Source organism: Dreissena polymorpha, chromosome 8, assembly GCF_020536995.1.
Source record: "Dreissena polymorpha isolate Duluth1 chromosome 8, UMN_Dpol_1.0, whole genome shotgun sequence".
Classification (NCBI taxonomy): Eukaryota; Metazoa; Mollusca; class Bivalvia; order Myida; family Dreissenidae; genus Dreissena; species Dreissena polymorpha.
Genome location: NC_068362.1, coordinates 73,998,507 through 74,022,889, shown reverse-complemented (window position 1 = coordinate 74,022,889; position 24,383 = coordinate 73,998,507). Strand labels below are relative to the sequence as shown.

At 35.0% G+C, this 24,383-nt stretch overlaps 1 protein-coding gene and 1 long non-coding RNA gene across 12 annotated transcripts in view; one reads left to right on the top strand and one right to left on the bottom strand.

The window, feature by feature from the left end:
* Window positions 1-24,383, top strand: part of LOC127841986 (C-terminal-binding protein-like) — a 71,957-nt gene that overhangs the window by 10,845 nt on the left and 36,729 nt on the right. The window contains exon 1 of one of the 10 annotated variants that reach the window (XM_052371256.1): window positions 11,067-11,257. The exons of 5 other annotated variants lie outside the window; for them this stretch is intronic. The gene's annotated coding sequence lies outside the window, so the exon portion shown is untranslated. Of the gene's footprint in view, window positions 1-11,066; window positions 11,258-19,593; window positions 19,976-20,486; window positions 20,644-20,664; window positions 20,797-20,845; window positions 20,918-24,383 lie in introns of those variants that run through there. 4 more of the 10 variants (XM_052371260.1, XM_052371254.1, XM_052371259.1 and 1 more) reach the window with 4 other exon arrangements.
* On the bottom strand, window positions 654-5,846 carry LOC127842003 (uncharacterized). 2 transcript variants are annotated; one of them, XR_008031453.1, is made up of 2 exons: window positions 5,777-5,846; window positions 654-1,105 (listed from the first exon to the last, which is right to left on the bottom strand). It is a non-coding gene; the product is annotated as an uncharacterized LOC127842003 (long non-coding RNA). The 2 variants fall into 2 exon arrangements; XR_008031452.1 differs by lacking the exon at window positions 5,777-5,846 and adding an exon at window positions 4,485-4,852.

The following is a 24,383-nucleotide window of genomic DNA, read 5'->3' as shown; positions in this document are numbered from 1 at the left end:
CTATTGATTTTCAGGTCACTAGGTCAAAGGTCAAGGTCACAGTGACTCGAAATAATAAAATGGTTTCCGGATAATAACTCAAGAATGCTTACGCCTAGGATCATGAAACTTCATACAATGTAGGTACATTGATCATGACTGGCAGATGACCCCTATTAATTTTCAGGTCACTAGGTCAAAGGTCAAGGTCACAGTGACTCGAAACAGTAAAATGGTTTCCTGATGATAACTCTAGAATAATTAGGCCTAGGATCATGAAACTTAATAGGTACATTGATCACGACTGGCAGATGACCCCTATTGACTTTCAGGTCACTAGGTCAAAGGTCAAGGTCACAGTGACAAAAACGTATTCACACAATGGCTGCCACTACAACTGACAGCCCATATGGGGGGCATGCATGTTTTACAAACAGCCCTTGTTTTTGATTGACGTCAGTCTTAAAGTTAGCGTTGTTTGCAGATTGGTTTAATCACAACTAAAAAATTTATGTTCTATCCGATGGTAATTTAACAGTACATGAAAGACGGTGTCTGGTATCATCATCACACCTTTTTACCTTAAATAATTGTTCCTTATGAGAAGTTAAATGCTATGGTGAGCAATTAATTACTTATGGCCAGTAAGTTGTGAAAACAAAACCCATTACAAATTGTATGCGGTAACAATTTAATTTCAGTACAAGTATATTTTGTCATGTCCATTTATAGAACTGAATTACAAAATTTTTCTACAGCCACGTGATGATATTATTTAAGTCCCTTTGTACGCACCTGCACCATTCACTATACATGATGCCATGTAAAACTTGTGTTTTTAATAAGAGCGCGAAATTGTTACTGACAGAGTTTAGTTCCAGGCATGGAAAGGGTTCGTTTGATTTTTCCGTGGATCTGCGGATTTCCACGGATCGGGTTGTCAGTCATGTCAGTGATTCACGTAAATTTGTAAAATAATCAGCAGCCCTGAAACCACTTTGCATATTACACTGGTAGATTATGCCTTAGCATTTTTTGAAACGAGCGATGTCATTGCACGGTGTAGAAGCATATCGGTTGCCTTTCTGCCAAAATGCTGTCTTTCTGTTCATTCTTTGCTGCCTCTCTGTAATAAACAAGAAAAATGGATGCTCAGAATTCACAAAACAGGTAAAAAAAATCTAAATTAAAACCCGTAAACAAATTTGTGCATAAAAAGAGGTGGTCCACGAGTTGAAGCATATATCCAGCTACAGGTTCACAGTAGGTCGCAGGTCCAAACACTTATCACTAACTCTATTGAAGATGGAATGATGACGAGGGTGGTGGAAGTTGAACTTAGACAAGGCCTTTTCATACGCACACACATTTTGACCCCTTTGACCTTGACCTTGAACTTAGACATTTAGGTTTCGAAAAATGCGTTAAGGTTTCGAAAAATGCTTATAATTTCTATCAAATTGTTTATCGGGGGCATATGTCATCCAAAGGAGACGGCTCTTGTTCAAAATGAGGGGAGAATTTTACCCCACCCCTTGTGGATAGAGAATGTTCAGGTTGGTTTAAATACATAGCTGCCAGGGGGCGTGGCAGTTTTTCTTATATGATATCATGATATCCTGGCTGAGTTTGAAAATGGCTCTGGTTTGTTGAAAAAATATGGCCGCCTGGGTGCTGGTATTTTTCCTTATAAGGCTAAAGTGAAACCTTGTTAACACTTTAAAACTCACATAAATGTTCCAATCTTAGTCTCTGATACTTGGTCAGAGATTTGTTTTAATAATAGCTTGGCTGAGTTCGAAAATGGCTTTGGTTTGGCGAAAAACATGGCCACCAGTAGCGGTACATTTTAGCTTATACTGATTGAGTAAAACCTTGTTAACACTCTAGTTCTTATGTTAGTATATATTTAGAAAAGTTTGAAATAAAAAATATTTTGTGTACAGTGTGTGTTTTTATGTCCCCCACTATAGTAGTGGGGGACATTGTTTTTGCCCTGTCTGTTGGTTTGTCTGTTGGTTGGTTTGCGCAAACTTTAACATTTTGCAATAACTTTTGCTATATTGAATATAGCAACTTGATATTTGGCATGCATGTGTATCTCATGGAGCTGCACATTTTGAGTGGTGAAAGGTCAAGGTGACGACAGACGAGGCGGGTTCAACTCTGGCATTCGAAGGACCGAGACGAAGGTCATCCTTCAAGGTCATAGGTCAAATATATGTGGCCAAAATAGCTCATTTTATGAATACTTTTGCAATATTGAAGATAGCAACTTGATATTTGGCATGCATGTGTATCTCATGGAGCTGCACATTTTGAGTGGTGAAAGGTCAAGGTCATCCTTCAAGGTCAGAGGTCAAATATATGTTGCCCAAATCGCTTATTTTATGAATACTTTTGCAATCTTGAAGATAGCAACTTGATATTGGGCATGCATGTGTATCTCATGGAGCTGCACATTTTAAGTGGTGAAAGGTCAAGGTCAAGGTCATCCTTCAAGGTCAGAGGTCAAATATATGTGGCCCAAATCGCTTATTTTATGAATACTTTTGCAATATTGAAGATAGCAACTTGATATTTGGCAAGCATGTGTATCTCATGGAGCTGCACAATTTGAGTGGTGAAAGGTCAAGGTCGAGGTCATCCTTCAAGGTCAAAATTGGTCATGTAATGTCACTTCTTCAATATTGAAGCTAGCAATTTTATATTTGAAATGCATGTGTATCTCATGGAGCTGCACATTTTGAGTGGTGAAGGGTCAAGGTCATCCTTCAAGGTCAAACGTCATATAGGGGGACATTGTGTTTCACAAACGCATCTTGTTTCGTTTGCATTTGGGGCCGGTGTACAGCCCCATTCCTAATTGATAAAAGAATATTTTTTTCTCCAAAAATTTCCAATTTAAGGTTAAACAATTATATTTTATATTTTCATTAGATATCAACATTTTGTTTGTTCATCTCCCAACCAGATGTATGAGTTAAACCTTAGTAAATATACTATTAAAAACACTTTTGAAGCATTTGTTAGTAAAACAACTAATTTTCTAATTTTAGTGGAAACCGTCAAACGTCATAATTTTTTAAAATCCAAAAGGGACCCTACCCCATTCCCAAAATGATGAAAAAACACTGGTATACAGTTGTTAAATGTTGTAGTCAAAGTATAATTTAGCATAATTTCTTTTACAATAGACTGCAAAAGTAACTTTTCATTCAAATGAAAACACAACCTGAAATAACAGTCTTTATTGATTAAAGTTTGTCTTTTATAGACATTTGTAAAAAAAATATAATTTGAAATTAATATTCTCTTTATCTTTGATAAACAAAGTTGCATTTGATCAAGTATCAAAAACTATGCATTTAATCAAGAATTAATATTTCCCAATAAAGGGACAGTATTCATAACCAATGAATGCCCAAATGTGGTGTATGCAGTTATCTCTCTTTGCGTTGGTTTGAAAAAGATTTGTGTCCCTTTGAATAGTTTTATTTGCACTTGATAGCTCCATGCATTAATTTTCTGCAACCTTAGCTAGAAACCGGACGTATGGCAAATGGGACAAAAAAGTGCATGAAAGTCTGACCAACATTTTAGTGCTGTGTGACACAAGGTACAAAGTTAACAGGCAGTAAGCCTGCTTGTCTGACAGATCTAGATGTCTGAGAAGACTCCAACCTTTGTATAGAGCATGCCGCTGACATGCTCTTTGAAAGTATTAATAATATACTTTTATGCCCCTGAAGGAGGGCATATAGTGATCACACTGTCCGTCAGTCTGTCCGTCCATCATTCTTTGCGTATAGGTTTCGAAAAATGCTCATAACTTCTATGTCGCTTCAGATGTAACCTTCATATTTGGTAGGCAAGTGTATATGGACAAGGCCTTTCCATACACACACAAATTTTGAACCCCTTGACCTTGAACTAAGGGTCCGCGTTTAGGTTTCGAAATCTGCGTTTAGGTTTCAAAAAATGCTCTATATTTCTATCAAAGCGTTTTCCGGGGCATATGTCATCCTATGGAGACAGCTCTTGTTTCCCCTTTTTTTGGCGTTTTATGATTCAGAATTAGTGTGCATTAGTTTCTGCTTGGTTGCATCACTGTTAACCAATTCGACCCTTTACCACTTACATGAAGATACATATTTTAATGCATTTGTAGTCCCTTCAAAAAATAAATTTAATTTAAGTCAGTTCCTTCTAGATTCAAGTTTTTAAGGCTTCATTTCCAACCCTTAGATAATGATGAGCAACAAACAGCATAGTACCTGAACAGACTGCAATTTACTCGCAGGCTGTTCTGGTTTTATGCTGTTTGCACACAGCCGTTCCTACTTTGCCTCTGAGTGGGAAAGAGTTAAGTCATTTGCATAATGAAAGTGGCCCATCATATGCACATTAAATTGGTGGAGGAGGTTTTTAAAGTAGTATTTTGTGCCCATTGTTTAAAGGGAATGTCAACCACGACGACGAAGGAAAGAAAAGTTGTAAAATACCGTATTTTTAACCAGGTTTTCCGAAGGAAAAAACTGGTTATTAGATTGGCGAATGCGGGCGGGCTGGCTGGCTGGCTGGCTGGCGGGCTGGCTGGCGGGCTGGCGGAACAAGCTTGTCCTGGCCATAACTATGTCATTCATTGTGAGATTTTAAAATAATTTGGCACATTTGTTCACCATCATTGGACGGTGTGTCGCGCGAAATAATTACGTCGATATCTCCAATGTCAAGGTCGCCACGACTAAAAATAGATTAAAAAAAAAAAAAACTTACAAAGGGGGTTAATTTTGTTTGTTCATTTATAAAGTTCAGTTTGAGTTTTCTCTCTTTATCAGATTTTTTTTTCACAATGATAACCTGGTTTTGTGACAATTTTGTCCCTTGTTTTACAATAATTTGTTTATATTGATTAAAATATCACGACTGGTATATTACATTACTTGAAAAAAGTTAATATTTTCAGTATATTCGGTAATAAAATTTTGCGATGTGAAATCAAAAGTATATTTCTAAAATAGGTGACATAACGATATACACACTATAAATAACGCAAGTAGATTGATCATTTTATATGTAAAATATATACAATTCAATACGCATGCACAATTTGCATTCCTGGGTTTACCACGTGACAACCATGATCAATCTACTGGCGTTATTTATAGTTAACTAATAGTTACCTGGTAGACATACCCAGTAAAATTTATTACCAAATATACTGAAAATATAAAAACTTAGCAATTTTTTTCAAGTAATGTAATATACCAGTCGTGATATTTTAATCAATATAAACTAATAATTGTAAAAAATATGGTATTTTACAACTTTTCTTTTCTTCTTTGTCGTGGTTGACAGTCCCTTTAAAACTAGCTTCTTTTACATACAATGCACTGGAAGTATTTGAAATTCAGTTTTTCGCAATTTCCATTGTCATTGAAGTTTTCTTCCATTAAAATACTCAATTGTTTAATTCAATTCTGAACTACATAATGGTTAACATTAAGTATTATGTTAAATGTTGAATCATAGTACATGTACTAGAAGGCCCTTCTTGGTGATTTAACAACTTAAACATTGGACATCAACTTAGTAATACAAAAACATGTTTTCGATTTTGATAAAAATATTGACAAAAATCCTTAAACTTTCATGCTAAACAAATGAAGATAAACTGATAAGACAATAAAAAAATGGTAGGGAGTGTTACACAAGGAATAAAGAATTAAACAAATTGAATTAGTTCTTGGATAGTTTTCTAATGCTTATATGATTTATATCCAGTGCACTTTACATCCAAACTGATCACATGCTTTCATGTCAGACCACAGTCCCAAGACGAAATGAAGTGCACGACAACTTCCTTTCGAATTGATTCTTATTGACTGGCCAGTGTCATATGTGCGGAATTTATCATTGATTTTGCAGTGATATTGTTGGTCTAGTAAAAGATAAGGCCATGTTGATTTAGCAAAATGTAGTGATCGATAATTTCATAGTGGATGTCTGTTTCTGCTAACCTGTTTGGCTGTACAGCGTCTGTAGTATTATGCATGGGCTAAATAAGGACCGTCCTGACATTGGAGATATAATGTTGTTTAGGGCTAAATTTTGATAAAATATCTGACATACAGTACAGCCAAAGCGGAACAAACGTATTTCGCGATCCGCGGCGGCAAGGCGAAACGAGTCGATGCCGCGTCAGTCGTTGAAGCCGCGTCAGTATGCGGCGGCAAGTCGCATTTCGCCGCGAAACTTCGCATCTGTCCGCCGAGGCATGCCGCGGTTCGCGACATGATGCCGAGTCGATGCGATCATAAATTATTTTTTTTTAATTATAAGTTACATGTAGTTAACAAATTTTGAAAGAACAATTATAATAATAATTAAAATCATAATAAATTTATTGTGCGCGGATTGTATTAGCCTATACATGTAAGCATAGTTAATGTGTCCAATTATTAAGTTTGTTTCCCGCCCGTAGCGTATGTATTTCACACATAAACAAGGTCACGTAATTATGTTTTCGCACATACAAGTGGTCAAGGCTCCAGCATATGGTGGATTTATAAATTAATTGCATGTTGATTCCGCTATTATATTTTAGCTGAGAAAATTAGCAGTTTGAAGCCACATCAATAATCAAGACGGTGACGACGTATTTGTAGTTTTGTAAATTATCGGCTTATTACAACTATTGTTTGAATATGCGTATATAAACACGTTTTATTTTGTTCATATTATACAGTTTATATCGCTACTAATTACCCGATAATCCCGTATATTCCAGTTTTAAAGCAAATGCTGGTAAATATTTACGATACACAAACATTCTCGATATTTCCTTAAGTATCAAATACATTTGGGCATTTGTTACTTTTTATAGAGATGATGAAATAACGTCTAATCGGGGCGTTTTTTTTCTCCACTGAACACGCGATTTACGCCTGACGTGATGTTCATGTATTTATACAACACAAAATACACCCAAACTTTCCAAACGACGTTCTACATGTCTGCATAATTTTCGCACGCTTTTTATGAAACAAAGGATATTTCAGCACTGTTTATTTGACGCTAGAATTTGCCAAAGGACGCGTTAGCATTAAAATTCTGAAGTGTGTTTCGGATTACAAATATAATAATGATAATCGAACGAAACATAAACAGTTGCGCGTAATTAATTCTACGCTACACATACATGTATGTACATGTAGGTGGATATCTTTTCACTCGATCCGCCGCGTACGTATGCGGCGGATTTACTCCGCGAAAGTACGCGAGGTTAATACAGACTCGGCGTCGTTGCGCGGATCGATGCCGAGTGCCACGGCGATACGCCGCGTGAACACACGATTCGGCCGCCGCGGACTAATAATCTGGCCGTGGCGTAGCCGCGGATTATGTTTGTGCCGCTTTGGCTGTACTGTACCACAGTGCTATTTTTAGCAGCATTAAAACAATTACATAATATTCAATAGGTAATAAACCATGACATGATTAAATAACACCGGTATCATTATGAGTATTGCCCAATCAATATTGTGTTGGGTCTACTTTTAAATTTGTATAAAATATAATTATTATTGTTAATTAATTGAGTCTCAACCAAATGTGCCTGACATATGCAGCTCTTTCAATCAAACTTAACATCTCTGTAACTATGCTTGTAAGTGAACATGTTTTATCAAAAGCTGTTAAATTCTGACAACTTTCTTTACAAGCATGTTTACATCCCTTCACCAGTTTGCGGGATGAAGGTGTAATTATCGAGAGATGTACATCATTTTCTTGTACATGAATGCTCATCTCAAAATAGCCCCACATTCTTGTCTGTTGAATAATTTTGCAGCGGGAGAAATTGAAGACGCTTGGTTATTGTGTTGCACATCTGCAGAAAAGAAGAGTTACCTAATTGTTGGGGGAATATGATTATGATCTGTTAAACTTTCTCTGCTTTAACGCTGCTTTGTAACCTGCGTTTATCTTTAAACCTGCTTATCTTGATGTAACTAAGAACATGGTCACAATATATAATAAGATTTTTGTATGGTAAAAGATCAAACAAACTTTGACAATCTTGCTGTACTGTATATAAAAATATTCATGCATTAATTCAGTGTTGTTGTTTTTTGTCAATTTGAGGTGGAAACCATTTGGCGCTCTTGTTTAATTTGCTTTGTTTTAGAACGTACATTTATAGCATAGTTACTAACTTTCTGTTAGCATAAGCAGTGGGAGATTTCTTTGAATATTAATTCTTATTAAATTTTCAATGGTCCTAAAATGTGTACAACTGTTAACATCTTGTTTAAATGGGAACTTCAAACTAGCTCAGAAAAAAGATCAAACATGTACAATGTACTGTAGATAATATTGCACATTGTTAGTTTGAAAAAGAAATTAATGGCTAAGTCAGGTTGTTTTATTCTTGTTTGAACTTAATCCACTGAGGTCAACATGCATGTGCTTTGACCTTTTTTTGCCCCTTAAATGTGTATGACATGCGGTTGACCCAGACTTGGTATCCCAGGCCACGCTGTGGGGTGTGGTAACACTATATTTCTTCACAGGTTAGTGTCTGTGAATACATGTCCCAGGGTCCTTTGTTGGTATTTAATGTTCATGCCATAGCAAAAATCTCTTGGTATTTGAAGTTGTTAATTGTAATTTATATTAAATCTATGATCTATATACATTAACTGAGTGTGCATGTTTTGCGTTATTTAAGGATGAATAACTTGTACGAATTTGGTGAGAAATTTTGGTCCAAGTACCATAATTATGTGTTAAAACATTTATAATGACTTGTTAAAAAAAGAATTAGCATTTCAATCAATTGACCAAGATGAAACTAAGTTGAATATGACAGACTCGACAATGCTCATTTTCTCTATCATTCAAATTGTGTCATTTTAAACAAAATAAACTCTGACCACAGGAATTCAGCATTGAGATCCACCTTTTTTCTTGATCTAATTTTCAGTCATTTCATCCTTTATCTTGAAGGAGATAATGTGCTTAAAAGTTATGGAAAGGCTTGTTAAAGGTGTGTTAGTAATCAAAGTTCTGCTCTGTTATTTGTAATCTTATTCATCTTTGAGTACATTTTTTTGTAAATGGTGTTTTTTAATGGTAAAAAATAACATCAGGTGATAATTTCTTTGCAAGTTATTAACCCTTTCCCACTAAGAAGCAAAGTGAGAATGGCTATGTGCAGGTTTTATGCTGTTTGCTGCTTCTCAGTATCTAAGGGTTGGGAAGGAAGTCTTTAAATCTAGTTAGAAAGGTCTTTAATTAAGGTAATTAAATTTATCTTTCTTTGGAACTACAAATGCTTCAAAATACCTATCAATGTGGTAAAGACTTAATGGGCGTGTGTCAAGTGTCGTCCCAGATAAGCCTGTGCAATCTGCACCGGCCAATCAAGTAAAACACTTTCTATTATTAAAATTATTATATTTGTTTAAAGAAAGTCAATTCTTCACAAAAGCCAGTTTAAGCTGAAAGTGTTGTATGTGATAAGCCTGTGCAGATATCACAGCCTAATCTGGAAGGCTCTTTATGCAACACTTTTTTGCAAAAGGCTGTAATAGGCTTGCTTGTCCTTTTGTGCAATATTAAAGGACATGATCAGATTGCCTTTCACAGACTTCTACTTTTAATGACATGAACTTGGTGCTTGTGTTGTTTTAAATGCAGTGAAAGTACAATATCAGTTACAATTTAATCTTGTTGTTAGTCAGGATTAAATTAATTTGTCAGTAAATTGTATATTCGTAAACACTTAATAGCTCCTGTTTTATAATGTTATACAATTGTTTTATAATGTTGAGCAACTAACAGGAGTTGGAAATAAATAAAGCAATGTTGACAGGGAACAAAATGATCTGCACATATATAGCTTACATGTTGCAGACAAATAGTAAACAATATAGCAGACAAAAAGTAGACAATATACATGGGCCAAACTTTTCTTTACCTGTAAACCACATTATTTGTGCTTTTATGCACTGAACATTCTACCTAATCACTGGTGATCAGTTTGTACATGCAGGCTTGAACAGAATTCATTTAACAAAAGACCTGTTGAGGTTATTAATACATTTGCACACCTATGCTTCTGACTTCATAGATATAGCCACAGTCAATAAGGACATGTACATGTTGAGAAATATTACATTCCGCTGTACTGTAAAGTGGTCACGATCTGTAGAGAAATATACTACAGTAAGAAGTTTTGTTTAAACATTGTGATCATGTCAAAATTATTGTTGTGTAATATATCTCAATGTAATAATTAATTAATAAATCACTTTAAAAACAAGAGTACGACTAGCAAATAAAGTATTCATGACTCGTATACATTGTTTAAGTCAGTATGAAACGATTTCAAACATTGAAATATCAACAAAAAAAATCTAAATGAAACAATATAATGTTTATAAGTTATCTAGCGTTGAATGCAGCTCTTGGCTTCCCACGGAACCGTTTTGTGGAAAACAAGGACAAGGCTAATCAGGGACAACACTTACCTCCTTAACCCTTTCAGTGCTGGAACCAAATTTTGAAGGCCTTTGCAAACAGTTTGGATCCAGATGAGACGCCACAGAACGTGGTGTCTCATCTGGGTTCTGTGGCGTCTCATCTGGATCCAAACTGTTTGCTGTTCTTATAGTATTCTTTGGAAAAAAATCGAAGAAAATGCTAATTTTAGAATTTCAGCAGACAACATTTTAGCAGACGAAAAATTTCCCAGCATGCAAAGTGTTAACTGGATTTTTGTTTAGAAGAGACTTACTTTTAACGAAAAATTCCATAAAAGTGCAGTCGTCTCTGATAAGCCTGTGCAGACTGCACAGGCTAGTATGGGACTCAACTGGGCATGTGAATTACGCCCAGCTTTCCCAGAATAATCTTCACATGAATAACAGTACAACTTTTACTGTTTTGCACACAAACATAAACCAGTGTACAGTAGTAGTTGTAGGCCAACCGCTCTCATCAAATAACATTGGCATATAAAAGAAACTCACTCTGTTTACATGCTTGTGCTCATAGATTTAAAATCTAGACAAGCCTGGCCCTCATGTACACAAACCACTTTCATGTACACTGCAGTATATAACAGGTTAAAAGCTAAGTGTGTGAACATTGGCAGGTAAATAGTGAATCGTGTTATACAGAGACATTGGAATTTTTTTCGAAGGCTTTTGTGCATTCAAGGTATTTAGATTGTTGACAGACAGAGATACTTGTGCGGAGAAAATTATTGGTAATTATTTTTTAATTCTGTATAATTTAATGGTTTGTTTCTCTTTTGTCTTGCCCGTTTTAATATGTATTTTTACATTGTTTTAAATTATATGAAACCTTATACATGGCTATAAATAACTTTGTACTTCTAAGTGTACAAGTTTGTTACATGTAATTATGTTTGATTTGTCAATTGTTAGGTATCTTTAGTCAATATATTGTGTATTATGTTGTTTTTAGATGGTCGCTTTAGCGACCGTCTAATGTGCTTGATGTAAAATTCAGGTCGATACGGCTTGGGTATGATTAGCCCAATTCCCGCTTACACTACGCGCGAAGAAAGAGTTGTATAATTTATGCAAGAGGTTTGAGTTCTCCAATTATGTTTATTCACAAATGGAAACATTATATTAATATCGTGTTAAATGCAATAGTTTCGAATGGTGTTTTATAGAAAAGAATAAAAAAAACAATGATCGTATTGCACGTGTCGCGGAGGAGATTGTTTATGAATGATTAAAATAGTCCACTTTCTGCTGCGTCTGCGTGACGTAGTATTTTCGCTCATCTCATTCATAAATCTGAGGCTGGCGATAAACAAAGGGGAGTCCGGGTGAGAATTACGCACTAGTATAAGGTTACGCTTGTTTATATTCACAGGTCTCAATTAATAACACGTTGACCACGAGTTCAACAATTATTACCGGGATACGATAGACAACATAAAAATGATTCATTATCGCTGAAACTGTTAAAAAACATTTAAATATAACAAGAATATTCTCTAAAAAATGTAGTCTTGTTGTTTTGAAATAAGGTTTGGAATTTTGGTTTCTAAATAACTTAATTAAAAACAAAAGTTTAATTATAGTGTTTTTTACTTTTAGTCGCATATTTACCGCATTATAATGTGTGTTATAATAGGCAAACCATACATTAGTAAAATTCAATCTGCCTTCGCACATAGAAGGAATGGGTCAATTAGGTGCTGCGTTTCCTTTGCTTACTTCAGTTAGAGGTCAATTCTTTACGTAAAAGCAATCACAAGGCCCCGGCTTCAGAGGAATTGCGGAGCGTTCTTACATAATTAAAGTCGTAGTCGCATGGTATTTGCGTTTAGCGTCCTATTTGGTCACGTGGTTCTTTTTCGCGGGTGTTTTGGCATTCATGATATGAGGCTATTAATAGATGCGCCTGTCGATAAACAAAGGAAAGTTTACGGGCGATAACAACGCAATAGGTTACGCTCTCACATACAACTCAATGAGGTAGTACAGGTCGTAAATTGAGAGATTTGGGAAAAAGTTGACGCTTATTTATATTCTCAATTTATAAAACGTTGAACATAAGTTCAACAATAACTTCAGCGATACGATAGACTAAAAAAAATCATAATCGCTTAACCCGAATATAACACATAATTTATAATAATAATACGAATGACCTGTTTCATAACCTCGTTGAAGCTACTACATCGGGTATTTCTGGAAAGCGTTCTTGGTTCTCAACACATAGCGGCGATCTTTTGTATTTACGGGTGCTAGCAACGCAATAGTAGAAGCTTAGTAGAAGGGTTAGCTTGTTTATATTCACAGTTCTCAATACATTGACAGTTGGATATGAGTTCATCAATTACTCAGGCATACTATAGGCAACCTCGAAAATGCTTTATAATCGCTAAAACCGAAAACAACTAAATATATTATATTAAATATATTTATAACAATACATGTCTTTTAAAAATGTAGTCGGCGTATACGCCGACATTGAAATAAAGTTAGCAATTTACTTTTCTAAATAATTGAATACAATTAAACAAAAGTTAAACTATTGTGTTGTGTTTTTCACTTGTAAGCTGCATATTCACCGCATTAAATGTGTGTTAGCATTGTAAAACCACACATTAGTGTGAGTAAATAAAAAATATACTACGGGAGAGCACTTCATATGTGTCCTCATATGCCTTGTTATGAGTATCTTTCTTCATTATCGAAATATATCGTATGTTTATATTTGATTTAAACGCAGTTTTCTTTCGTCACATTTAAATCACACGTCAATAGCGCCGTCATGCGAAAATGGGTCTTATGCGTTTCGGCAAGCGTTTGTTAAACCCAACATGTGCTCTTGCGCAGTCAGGCCATAGGCGACGCTGTTCGCTTTAAAATCACTCAATATGTTATGTTTCTCCTTACCAGAAGGAGGGATAGCTGAGTGGGCTATTTATATGAAGGGCGCATATGGAATAAGACCCATTTTCGCATGACGAGGGTCATTACAAATCTCATTGCGAATTGAAAATCCCACATTTAAAAACAATGCTTTTGATACAAAATTGAATTCAAAATAGCAAACTTGTTAGCCTATCGACGCATTAAGGAATGATTTCCAGACGTGCTGACCAAGTACGGCAAACATTGTGGTATGATAATTAAACGATTTTCTCTTATCGTGACACTATACTATTTCGCTAATGATTGTTTTCTCATCTTGGAGGCGAAATTGAAATTCTGCAAGATGGATTGTAACGCGTAATTGTAACAGGGCCACAATTTGTGTCGTTTGAGCATACAGAGAGTAGTCCAGAATTTCTTACACTGAACAGTGCTACATCCTTTGAATTGAGCACATACGCAGTGATGTAGCAAAAATTCAGAGGTTGTATCTCGAATCAGCTTATTAAATATTCGAAAATATTCATGCGTGTCTGTTGGCGTTATGTTAAAGTCACTAAGATGAAAACTGAAACAGCTTCGCCTAAAAGCGCATTAGTGCTCTATACCTATGTTTATGTTAGCGTTGTTGACACCGTGTGAACTGCTCGGGTAACAAGTAAAGCATAAACAGCAATGTTTATATACTTTTATTCCTCCATATACAAGATACGAAGATTATTGTATATTTTGAATGTGTATATGGTGTCAAAAATCAAAAGTTTTGTACACGGAACTTTCATTATGAATTTATATTCTTGGTGAGATAGTCATTTGATATTAGAAAAAATATTCCTTTAATATGATGGTGACTGCAAATTTTCTTTATATTAAGTTCTCATTACCATTTTCATCATACTTTCTTTGCTTTCAGAACTTCCAAAAAAGCATGCTGTTTTTATTTTGTCTTAGTTATTTCTATGAAATAATAATAAGGATGATAAAAAGTGCACACAAAACTCGACCCGTGCGCTATGACACACACTTTTTTAAGTTGAATGGCGTGTGTTCATTTCAAACTTGCGATTGATTTTGAAAAATGAATTGCGTGTTAAATTATGCAATAGCGAACATCTTCAGTGCCTTCAGCGCTTTGATTAAACTGATGTTGCCAAGAAAAAGAAGTGTATTTATATGATAAGTAAGGTTCTAGATCATGGGTTGGTGTGGGCTGATTTTAAAAGTACAAATCAATAATGTAGCCCACAGTAAAGGTAGCCTTCTTTGTGAATGATAAATGTATCGATAATTATGTTCCCATAATATTATTTTTATATTACATAGTAACTTCCTTTCAAAACAAGCAATATACATGTACATCTTTTGTAACATTTAAAAGTGTTTTGGGTTGTTTGTATGATCATTTTGTGAGTAATGTTTAAGCAAATAAAATTTTGTTCTGTAAGGAGAAAATTATGTTTGAATTATTTACAAACTTTAGAAAGTAATTGGGCCGTTAAAGGGACCTTTTCATGATTTGTTTAATTGACAAATTGAAAAAAATCTTTCAAATTTGCTAATTTTTGTATAAATTTAAAACATTTAAAGACAAACTTCAATACATGGGAAAATCTGTGAAAATGTCCCTTTAAACTAAGTTGTGATTTTAAATACATTGGATCTTTTATCTCTGGTGCAGATATAGGAAGTGATGGACCTTCAATATTGAGATAGGGATTTTGAAGACATTGGACCTTTTATTTATAATAGGGATTTGCAATTAATTTAATTTAACCATTCCCCACTCAGAGACAAAGTGAAATTTCTATGTGCAAACAGCTTAAAACCAGAACAGCCTGCAAGTAACTAACAGTCTGTTCAGGTTTAATGCTGTTTGCTGCTCATTAGTATCTGTGGGTTGCAACTGAAACCTTTAAAACTTGGGTCTAGTAAGAAAGGTCTCTAGTTAATGTAACTTTGTAAGGGACTACAAATGCGTCAAAATACATGTACCTATCTTAGTGGTAAAAGGTTAAAGAGATGTTGGTTTTGAAGGTAGATGTTTAATCTTTGATTCAGGTTGTGAAGGTGTTGGGCCTTGACCTCAATGTGATGGTTTGTTAATGAAACTTCTATAAAGCTTACGTAAGATAAGGATTTGAATGTTAATTACATATTTAGGCTCCTGTGTAGCTTTTGAAGGTAATTTGATTGTGCCTTTAAGTTCATGTCTGTCTAGACACATTGGAAGTTAAGATGTCTTGTATCAACATGGCATTGGAGAAGTGTAGCTTGCTGGCTGCTATGTTATATGCATTTGTTTGCAATTTATGGAGTTACTAGAGATGCATCAATACTGTCTGGAGAATAAATTCCCATGTTACATGGAATGTACTGGAACATGTACAATGCATGAATATTCATAAACACAGAATGATGTTCTGGTATGCGCAATCTTTACATACATTTTGTTGATCTACGCACAGAATTTTCAAATACTGTATGTATGTGTTTAGGTAATTTTAAAATCAGAAGAATTTGCTTTAAATAGGTATATTAAATGGTGTCCCCATGTGTTCACTAGTGACACATCATCAACTTCTCTGTCTATACTATTTTTGAAGTTAGGCCAAAAAAAAGGTTTGTTTCTGGTAAAATGCCTAAAAATATGGGTCAGTTGGTCAAGTCTTTTTTGTCTATTCTATTATTTTGAGGAATTTTCATGTGATTTTCTTAAATTGGTTACATAAATTGTAACCAACCATTTTTTCCACCTCAGGGGTGTGATTTTTCCGCGGATCCGCGGATCGGGTTGTCCCGGATGTCACTTCTGAGATTTGCGTAAATTCGTTTTAAAAAATGTGGGGGAGAGGGTCTACCACCGATTCCGCGGACGTATTTCATAAGCGGCCCGCCAAATATCTCCGCATTTTACACTGGTAGATTGTGCCTTTAAAACGAGCCATATAATTGGCTGTCGTTTCCCAATCTTCCAATTAAAATCGTGTTCTTAAAATGCGCTCAGCTGATTTGTTTGCAAATGGCGCCGTTGTGAAGAGAAAATTAAGATTATTGAAATAACAAATAGCAATCTAATAAACGACTGACATCACCTAGTCTGATAGGAATAATGAAATGTGTTTGTCAAAAAAAGACTACGTTTTAGATACAAGCAACACATATTTTGTTAAGAAATGTGCCCACTGAATATGTGTCACGGAAACCAGTGTTTGCAAATTTGAGTTTAGTCTACTCGCGAAGTAAAACAATTTAGAAGAGTTTTGTTCGAACATGGAAATAGACAAACATGATTTGATTTATATGTCTGTGAGTCTGTGTATAATCAGATTCATATGCATATTCTGCTTTATTATGTTTGTCACGCTGTTCAATTAACTGAAATAGCTTTGAAATGAGTGAAGATGCGAAATGCAAGATATTGAAAGGTAAACAAATTAAATATATTAATTTAACTCAGTTAATACATCATTAACACCAGAAGAACCCTCAAGTGTGTTTGTTTATATTTAGTCTATTAACTGTAATTCAAAACATTGAAAAACTGCTGCTATTGATCACAATAAATACTTACTTAACTTTACTTAATGCATCCTCAGTATGTTAAATGTGAAGTTTAACAGGTTTTTCTAAAGAAATATTATGAAGTTCAAGAAGTTGTTTATTAGCTCATCTATTTTTTGAAAAAAAATTATGAGCTATTGTCATCACCTTGGCGTCGGCGTCGGCGTCGGCGTCGGCGTTGGCGTTGGCGTCGGCGTCCGGTTAAGTTTTGCGTTTAGGTCCACTTTTCTCAGAAAGTATCAATGCTATTGCATTCAAACTTGGTACACTTACTTACTATCATGAGGGGACTAGGCAGGCAAAGTTAGATAACTCTGGCGTGCATTTTGACAGAATTATGTGCCCTTTTTATACTTAAAAAATTGAAAATTTTGGTTAAGTTTTGCGTTTAGTTCCACTTTTCTCAGTAAGTATCAATGCTATTGCATTCAAACTTGGTACACTTACTTACTATCATGAGGGGACTGGGCAGGCAAAGTTAGATAACTCTGGCATGCATTTTGACAGAATTATGTGCCCTTTTTATACTTAGAAAATTGACAATTTTGGTTAAGTTTTGTGTTTAGGTCCATTTTATTCCTTAAGCATCAAAGCTATTGCTTTCATACTTGCAACACTTACTAACTATCATAAGGGGACTGTGCAGGCAAAGTAATGTAACTCTGACTGGCATTTTGACAGAATTATGTGCCCTTTTTATACTTAGAAAATTGAAAATTTGATTAAGTTTTGTGTTTAGGTCCACTTTATTCCTACAGTATCAAAGCTATTGCTTTCATACTTGCAAGATTTATGAACTATCATAAGGGGACGGTGCAGGCAAAGTTATGTAACTCTGACTGGCATTTGGACGGAATTATGGGCCCTTTATACTTAGAAAATTGAAAATTTGGTTAAGATTTATGTTTTGGTCACTTTACCCCTAAAGTATCATAGATATTGCTTTCATACTTGGAACACTCACAAACTATCATAAGGGTACAGTAAAAGGACAAGTTGCATAACTCTGGTTGTCATTGTTACGGAATTATGGCCCTTTTTTGACTTAGTAACTTTTAATATATGGTTAAATTTTGTGTTTCGATCCACTCGAAGTATCAAGGCTATTGCTTTCAAACTTCAAATACTTACATGCTATCATGAGGTTACTGTACCTGGCAACTTGAATTTTACTTTGACCTTTGAATGACCTTGACTCTCAAGGTCAAATTATTAAATTTTGCTAAAATTGCCATAACTTCTTTATTTATGATTAGATTTGATTGATACTTTGATGAAACTACTCTTACCTGACATACCACAATAGACTTCACCCAAACCATCCCCCGTGCCCTCCCCCCCCTCCCCCCCTCCCCCCCCCCCCTAATTTTTTTTTTTTTTTTTTTTTTTTTATAAGATCATCTCACAAATGACCACCACACCCTCACACTATACCCCCACCCCACCCCCCCCCCACCCCCCCCCCAAATTTTTTTTTTGATTTTTTTTTTTTTTTTTTTTTTTTTTTAAGATCATCTCACAAATTATCACCACACCCTCACACTATACCCCCCCCCCCGATTTTTTTATTATTATTTTTTTTTTTCGCTTTTTTGGAAGATAATGTAATAAATGTCCACAACCCCACACTATACACCCCTCTTCACTCCACTCCTCCCTCCTTTGTGATTGAAAATGAGAGTCCCTTCACCTTTAAAAAGAAAATAGATGAGCGGTCTGCACCCGCAAGGCGGTGCTCTTGTTTTAATGTCTGTTTTTAGGTTTGTCATTGCGTTATGCGCGCCATTCGCGTAGTCAAAATCAGTCAACAGAATTTTCCTCCCCTCTGACTTTGCCTCAATCACACCCCTGCACCTGGATGATATGACATATCTCCAGTATAATTTCAGCATGCTTTTGTTATAAAATAACAACAAAGAAGCACTAAATTCTAACTAAATATTCAGATCCTGATTTGGGGACTTGGAACCTTAAGAGTGGACGTTGAAAATGTAGGGTTGGTTGGGTTACTAGAAACAAACTTTTTTGTTTAGGCCTCATTTAAACCTCAAGATTTTTGTCTGTAAAAAAGCAGTAAAATAATTTGGGTGTAATCTGTACACTTAAACACTTATAATGCACTTGTTTCTAATCTACCCTAGTAGGATGTTAAAAAGTCAAATGTCTAATTAACTTCAACACATGATTAATCTCCCTTTTCCAATATAATGTGTTTACTTAAGTCCAAGACAAGTCCAACCAATTCATACCTATGTTCAATAATGCAAGACATAATGTTCCTTTAATGGTTTAAATCGGACACATTTCACATTTGAGTCCCACATTCCATTGGCCATTGAGAAAGGTAACAACCTGATTTAGACAGCTACACAGATGGTTTTCTATCAGAATCTGAAGTACCTGCACTGTCATTAAAATCCCGCTACTACCTTTCAAACTGCTACTACCTTTCAAACCGAAAGCCAGTGGTTAACCAGTTACATAATTCAGGAACACAAGATAGTATACATGAGGACAGGAGCTCTACATCTGTCTGGGCCGTGATGGGGTTTTAAATGGAGGTGAATTCTCGCTTGATGAGACCTCCACTAATTCTCTTCAATTCCTCCCAGTGAGCTTGTCATTTGTACGTCAAGCTTGTAACTTGTACATTGTGGACTAGATTATGCGTCAAACATTTATAGCCTGTTTGGTCTGCATTGTAATATGAAATTGTATCCTTAATCGTTTTTAGCAAAACTGCTGTATTGGATCAATAGCCTAAACGTTGATCAGGACACAACTCGGTAGATTGTATCTCAATGCGAGAATCTCAATTCTTTGACACAGAATTTTACCAGTATGGTATTGGGAATTACGCAGTGTACATGTATTTGCACTATTTTGTAACTGGGTGTTTTATAAGCGTTTCGTTATTAAATGTGAACTGAAAACATCGAGTGATTTGTCCATCCAGCTGGGCTGATTCATACCTATCACACGGTGGAATGTAGCCTCATTACGTAAGTTTCATGATTTTAAATTTTTTACATGTCATTAATGCAGTTATTCAAATTCTTTTGCGTACAAACAAAGTTCATTTACTGTCTTTGATATTCTGATAAATTAACTCATAATTTACTTTAGATAAGCTCTTATCAATTGTTAATTCATTTGTGATAGGTACATTTGTAAATATGAAAATTAATCAATAAGTATATTGTTTCTGTTGATGAGCAGGGAATCTCAATAAGAAATCTAAATAACTTCAATGTAGAAGTTTACATGAAGGCTAGTCATCAGTTTGAAACACAAAGCCTGTCTATTAAGTCTACCATTTTATCAGCCTGCTTATAACCCATGTTAAACGAGACCTAAATACCAGCATATTAAACTTGTGATTAATTTTTCCTGTTCTGATTATTGTAACCACCGCCTTGTCTTTCTCTCTCTCTGGTCTCAAGTGTTTCAGGTTACGCGTCACTGATTTCTAAGAATAACACAAACATGCACCGAAAGGTTACTAACATCAAGCAGTGACTCTGATAATGTACATGAAGTCAGGTCGGCCTTCATTTAATGATAAACCTGAGTGTTCTGGGCTGGATGTAAAAGTTGTTTGTGCAGTGTTATTAAGGATTATATCTGCTTGGTTGTAGTGAAAGGAAATTTTCCACTTTTGGGCCAATAGGTAAATACATGTGCTATCAGTGTCTGGGTTGTTTATGTGAAATGTCGAATTTGTAGATTACGCAGTTGATTGTTTGTATGGTACTGTATCAGGCAGTGTGGGATAATTTTATTGATCAAGAAGCGAACTGTTTGGAGTGGTCATGTACATGAGGTGATTAATATGGCTGTTGGCAAGCGGCCGTTAAATATCTAAAGTAGTGTCAGCTGCATTGTCTTTGTTTACGTATTTAAATTGGTGCGCTGATGTGTGTGATAGGGAGAATAGCGTTAAGGTGAATAGGGGTGTTTAAGTTGCACATGTGTGTTGGATATTATTATTTTAATTGAGTCACATACATGGAGTGGTTGACTTTGTGACATTTGTTGTTCTTTGTGATTTTTTGAAGTGATATCAAGGAAGCTGTACTTTTTGTTTTTTAATTAGAAGTTAAGAGCTTGATTTTTGAAAGATTTCAAAATAGTTGGGTGTGTTTACGAATTGAACATAATAATGACTTGGAATTTACATGAAGTGTATTGTAGCAATACAGGGAAAACAAGTTTGTACCAATCTACTTTAAAGTGAAAAATTATCAGAATGCTAAGAAAACTAATTAATTTTGAAAAGTAGAGTTATAAATCTTTTCCTGATTTACAACCATTAGGAGCATCGTGACTTTGCCATGTGCATGGAGGTGTCACTTTTATTTAAAAATACCAGAAGGGTTTTGTATGTACATGTACAGGTTATGAAGCTTCTTAAATGTACTTTTAACATTTATTATTTGAGGTTAAGTTGAAGTTAATGATTAGTTAAGATTGATTAATTCACCTGTTTGCACCTTTGTCTCAAAAAATGAAATTGAATATTTTATAGTGTTCAGTGTACCAATGTTGAAAGTTAATATGTCATTATGATTGAGTTTTGTATTGCTGGATGGAAATTTCAGGATAAGTGTCGTTGTTGCCAGCTGTCAGAATGGTTGACAACCTGTTCAATAAAAAATTCCAACCATATGTAAGATTTATTTGAGAGGTGATTTTTACTGGTTTGAACAAGGTTTTTTCCTGCAGGTTTTCTCTTTATCAGATGCTTCAAATTAATGCGTTAATTTAAGATGACAGCGCAATTATAACCCTGAATTCTCTCTTCTTCCGAGTGAATTGAAAGTGCGCAATAATTATAGGCACGAGGGAAATATTGGATAAAAAGTCCGATTTGCTTTGTCACTTGTATTCCCTATTCCAATCACGCATAGATCGGATGAAAAGTGAATGCCTTTGTGTTAAGTCTGCACTTTCTTGTGACAGAAAATTTAAATATGTTTTATACTTCGAAATTACACTCATAAAATTTAAATTACCATTAATCATTATTTTCTCCAATTTATGCATATTGTGCATATTGAAACAATCAAGTGTGAAGTAAATTGTTTGCGTTTTTGCAAAAATGATGTTATTACTGACAAACATTTTTAATTTGCATAATTATTAAGTTTGAATGTCAATTCTCGTGACTAAGCTCAAGTCAAACTTATACTATGGTATTTAGGTTTCTTCAGGGAATAGTTAAACTGATGGCTTTGCGATTTATATGCAGCAGCACTGATTTAATTTGACATAACTGTTAAGCAAAGTCGTTACCTTTTCCATGAAGTCCAATGACTTGATGAAATAATGGCTGTAATCAATAACTAAGACTTGATAGATAGATAAAATATTTACATGTTGGTTTATTCAAGGTAACAACCTCATATAACAAAGTCTGACCCTAAATGTAAGTGCAATTTTAGGGTTTAGGTTGAAACAGTTGTAACTGCTTCTTATTTCAATATAAGATACTATAGTTTTGCACTCGACAACCCTCTATTTTCAAATGTTATGTGTGGTATGCTCTCATATTTTGCCCCTTGTAAGAAATGCCAGGCATACATAGCTTACGCAGCGTTTTTTTTCCCCAAAGGGGAAAGGTACCTGTACCCCTACAATTGGGAATTTTTCGAGTCGTGAAATCTTCAAATTGGGAAAAAAACGAGTCGCGAAATCAATGAATTGGGAAAAATTCGAGTCGCAAAATTGATGAATTGGGAACCTTTAAAATGCATGTAATCTATCATTAGGGGCTATATTCTGCATCACAAAGCATTTTAAACTCTAGGTTTTGACAGAAAAACTACAGTACGGTTATGATAGTTTGACTATCGTATCATGTCATGTGAAAATTGTGTTATTGCCACTTCAGTTAAAATGTGCCCGTCAATTGGAAAAAAATATCTTCCAGTGGTAGGCATAAGCACTGAGGTTGCATAAAAAATAATATTAATAATTTTGTTTTAGCCCTTAAAAGTCTTACAAGCCCTGCAATGTTTCATGTGAGTTAAATTAAAAACTTAAAAACTAAACAAAAACAACAACAATGGATCTTGTACTGGTTTGACATCATTTAACAATAGACAGTGAGAATAGTCACACGTAACCAAAATGAGTTTTTAGAGTGGAATGCTTTAACAATAATTTTCAAAGGTAAGTCTTATATTTTGTTTTGATTTTTTTTCAAATCATCAAATAAGATATTAAGATCATCTGCCATGAAATGCTTATGTATATGTTGTAAATAACTATAGGATTTTACACCCATGTCTCATTATTTTTAATTTTATGTTAAACTTTTATTTGTTTATATCCGTATCCGAATAGTTACTGTCCGGATTTGACACTTAAAAAACTATACATAGAAGTAATATGCGCATTTAACTCAATACAGTTACGTTTTTTTTAATGTCAACGAAAATTTAGTGTTGAGAAAGTTTATTGATGTAAGGAAGACTGGTCTTAGCGATGGAATTCTTTCACGGGAAATATCGATCACTCGTCGCGGTTATGTAATCCATTCACATTTTGCACAGCGGTTAGAGTTGCGCCCCATTTGAAAAGTTTTGTTTACTTTCTACGCAACAATGTCCGGCGAAAATAAATGGCCGAAAATGAAAGGCTCCACAATATCAAAAGATATTTCCAGCGAAAATAAAAGGCACTGGCTATTGGGAACGGCACCTAAAATCGTTCGGAACGGTAGATATCGAGATTGGGAAAGGTCCGGTGCTAAAATTGGGAAGCCTCCGGTAGGCTTTGGGAAAGGTACCGTTCCCCGGTACTAGTTAAAGAAGGAAAAAAAACGCTGTTACGTGATCAATCACTGATCATATGGAAAAATTACGCAACAGTGCTGTTATAATCAAATGATGATATTCGAATACCATGTATGCCTGAATGTCAATTATTCACGTACACCTGTAAAATAATGGTAGTGATGGTCAGATTTGCGATGTTATCAATTCATAAATGATGGAATGATACTCTTCCTGCTGGAAATGATTTAAACTTTTAAGTTGTGCCATAAGAATAACTCATTTCATGGTAACTAAGCTCTGTAATCTTCTGCATGGCATTTCATTATATAAACTGCACTCTGTGGAAAGGTGGTTTAATGCTGTGCGTTAAGTTTTGTCACAGATTAGCCTGTGCTAATTGGGATGGCAATTTCCACCATAACTGGATTTTTGCTAAGAAGATACCTTCTGTGAACGGTAAAAGCAGAAAATATCATCCGTGATTAGCCTGTGGGGACTGCATAGGCTAATCAGGGAGGGCATCTTAAGCACAAGCATTAAGCCCTGTTTTCCCAGACGCTGTTCATATTGATTGTTCAATGGGCATAAACGATCATTGACTAAAAGGGAAGTTAAGTTAGGCCTTGAA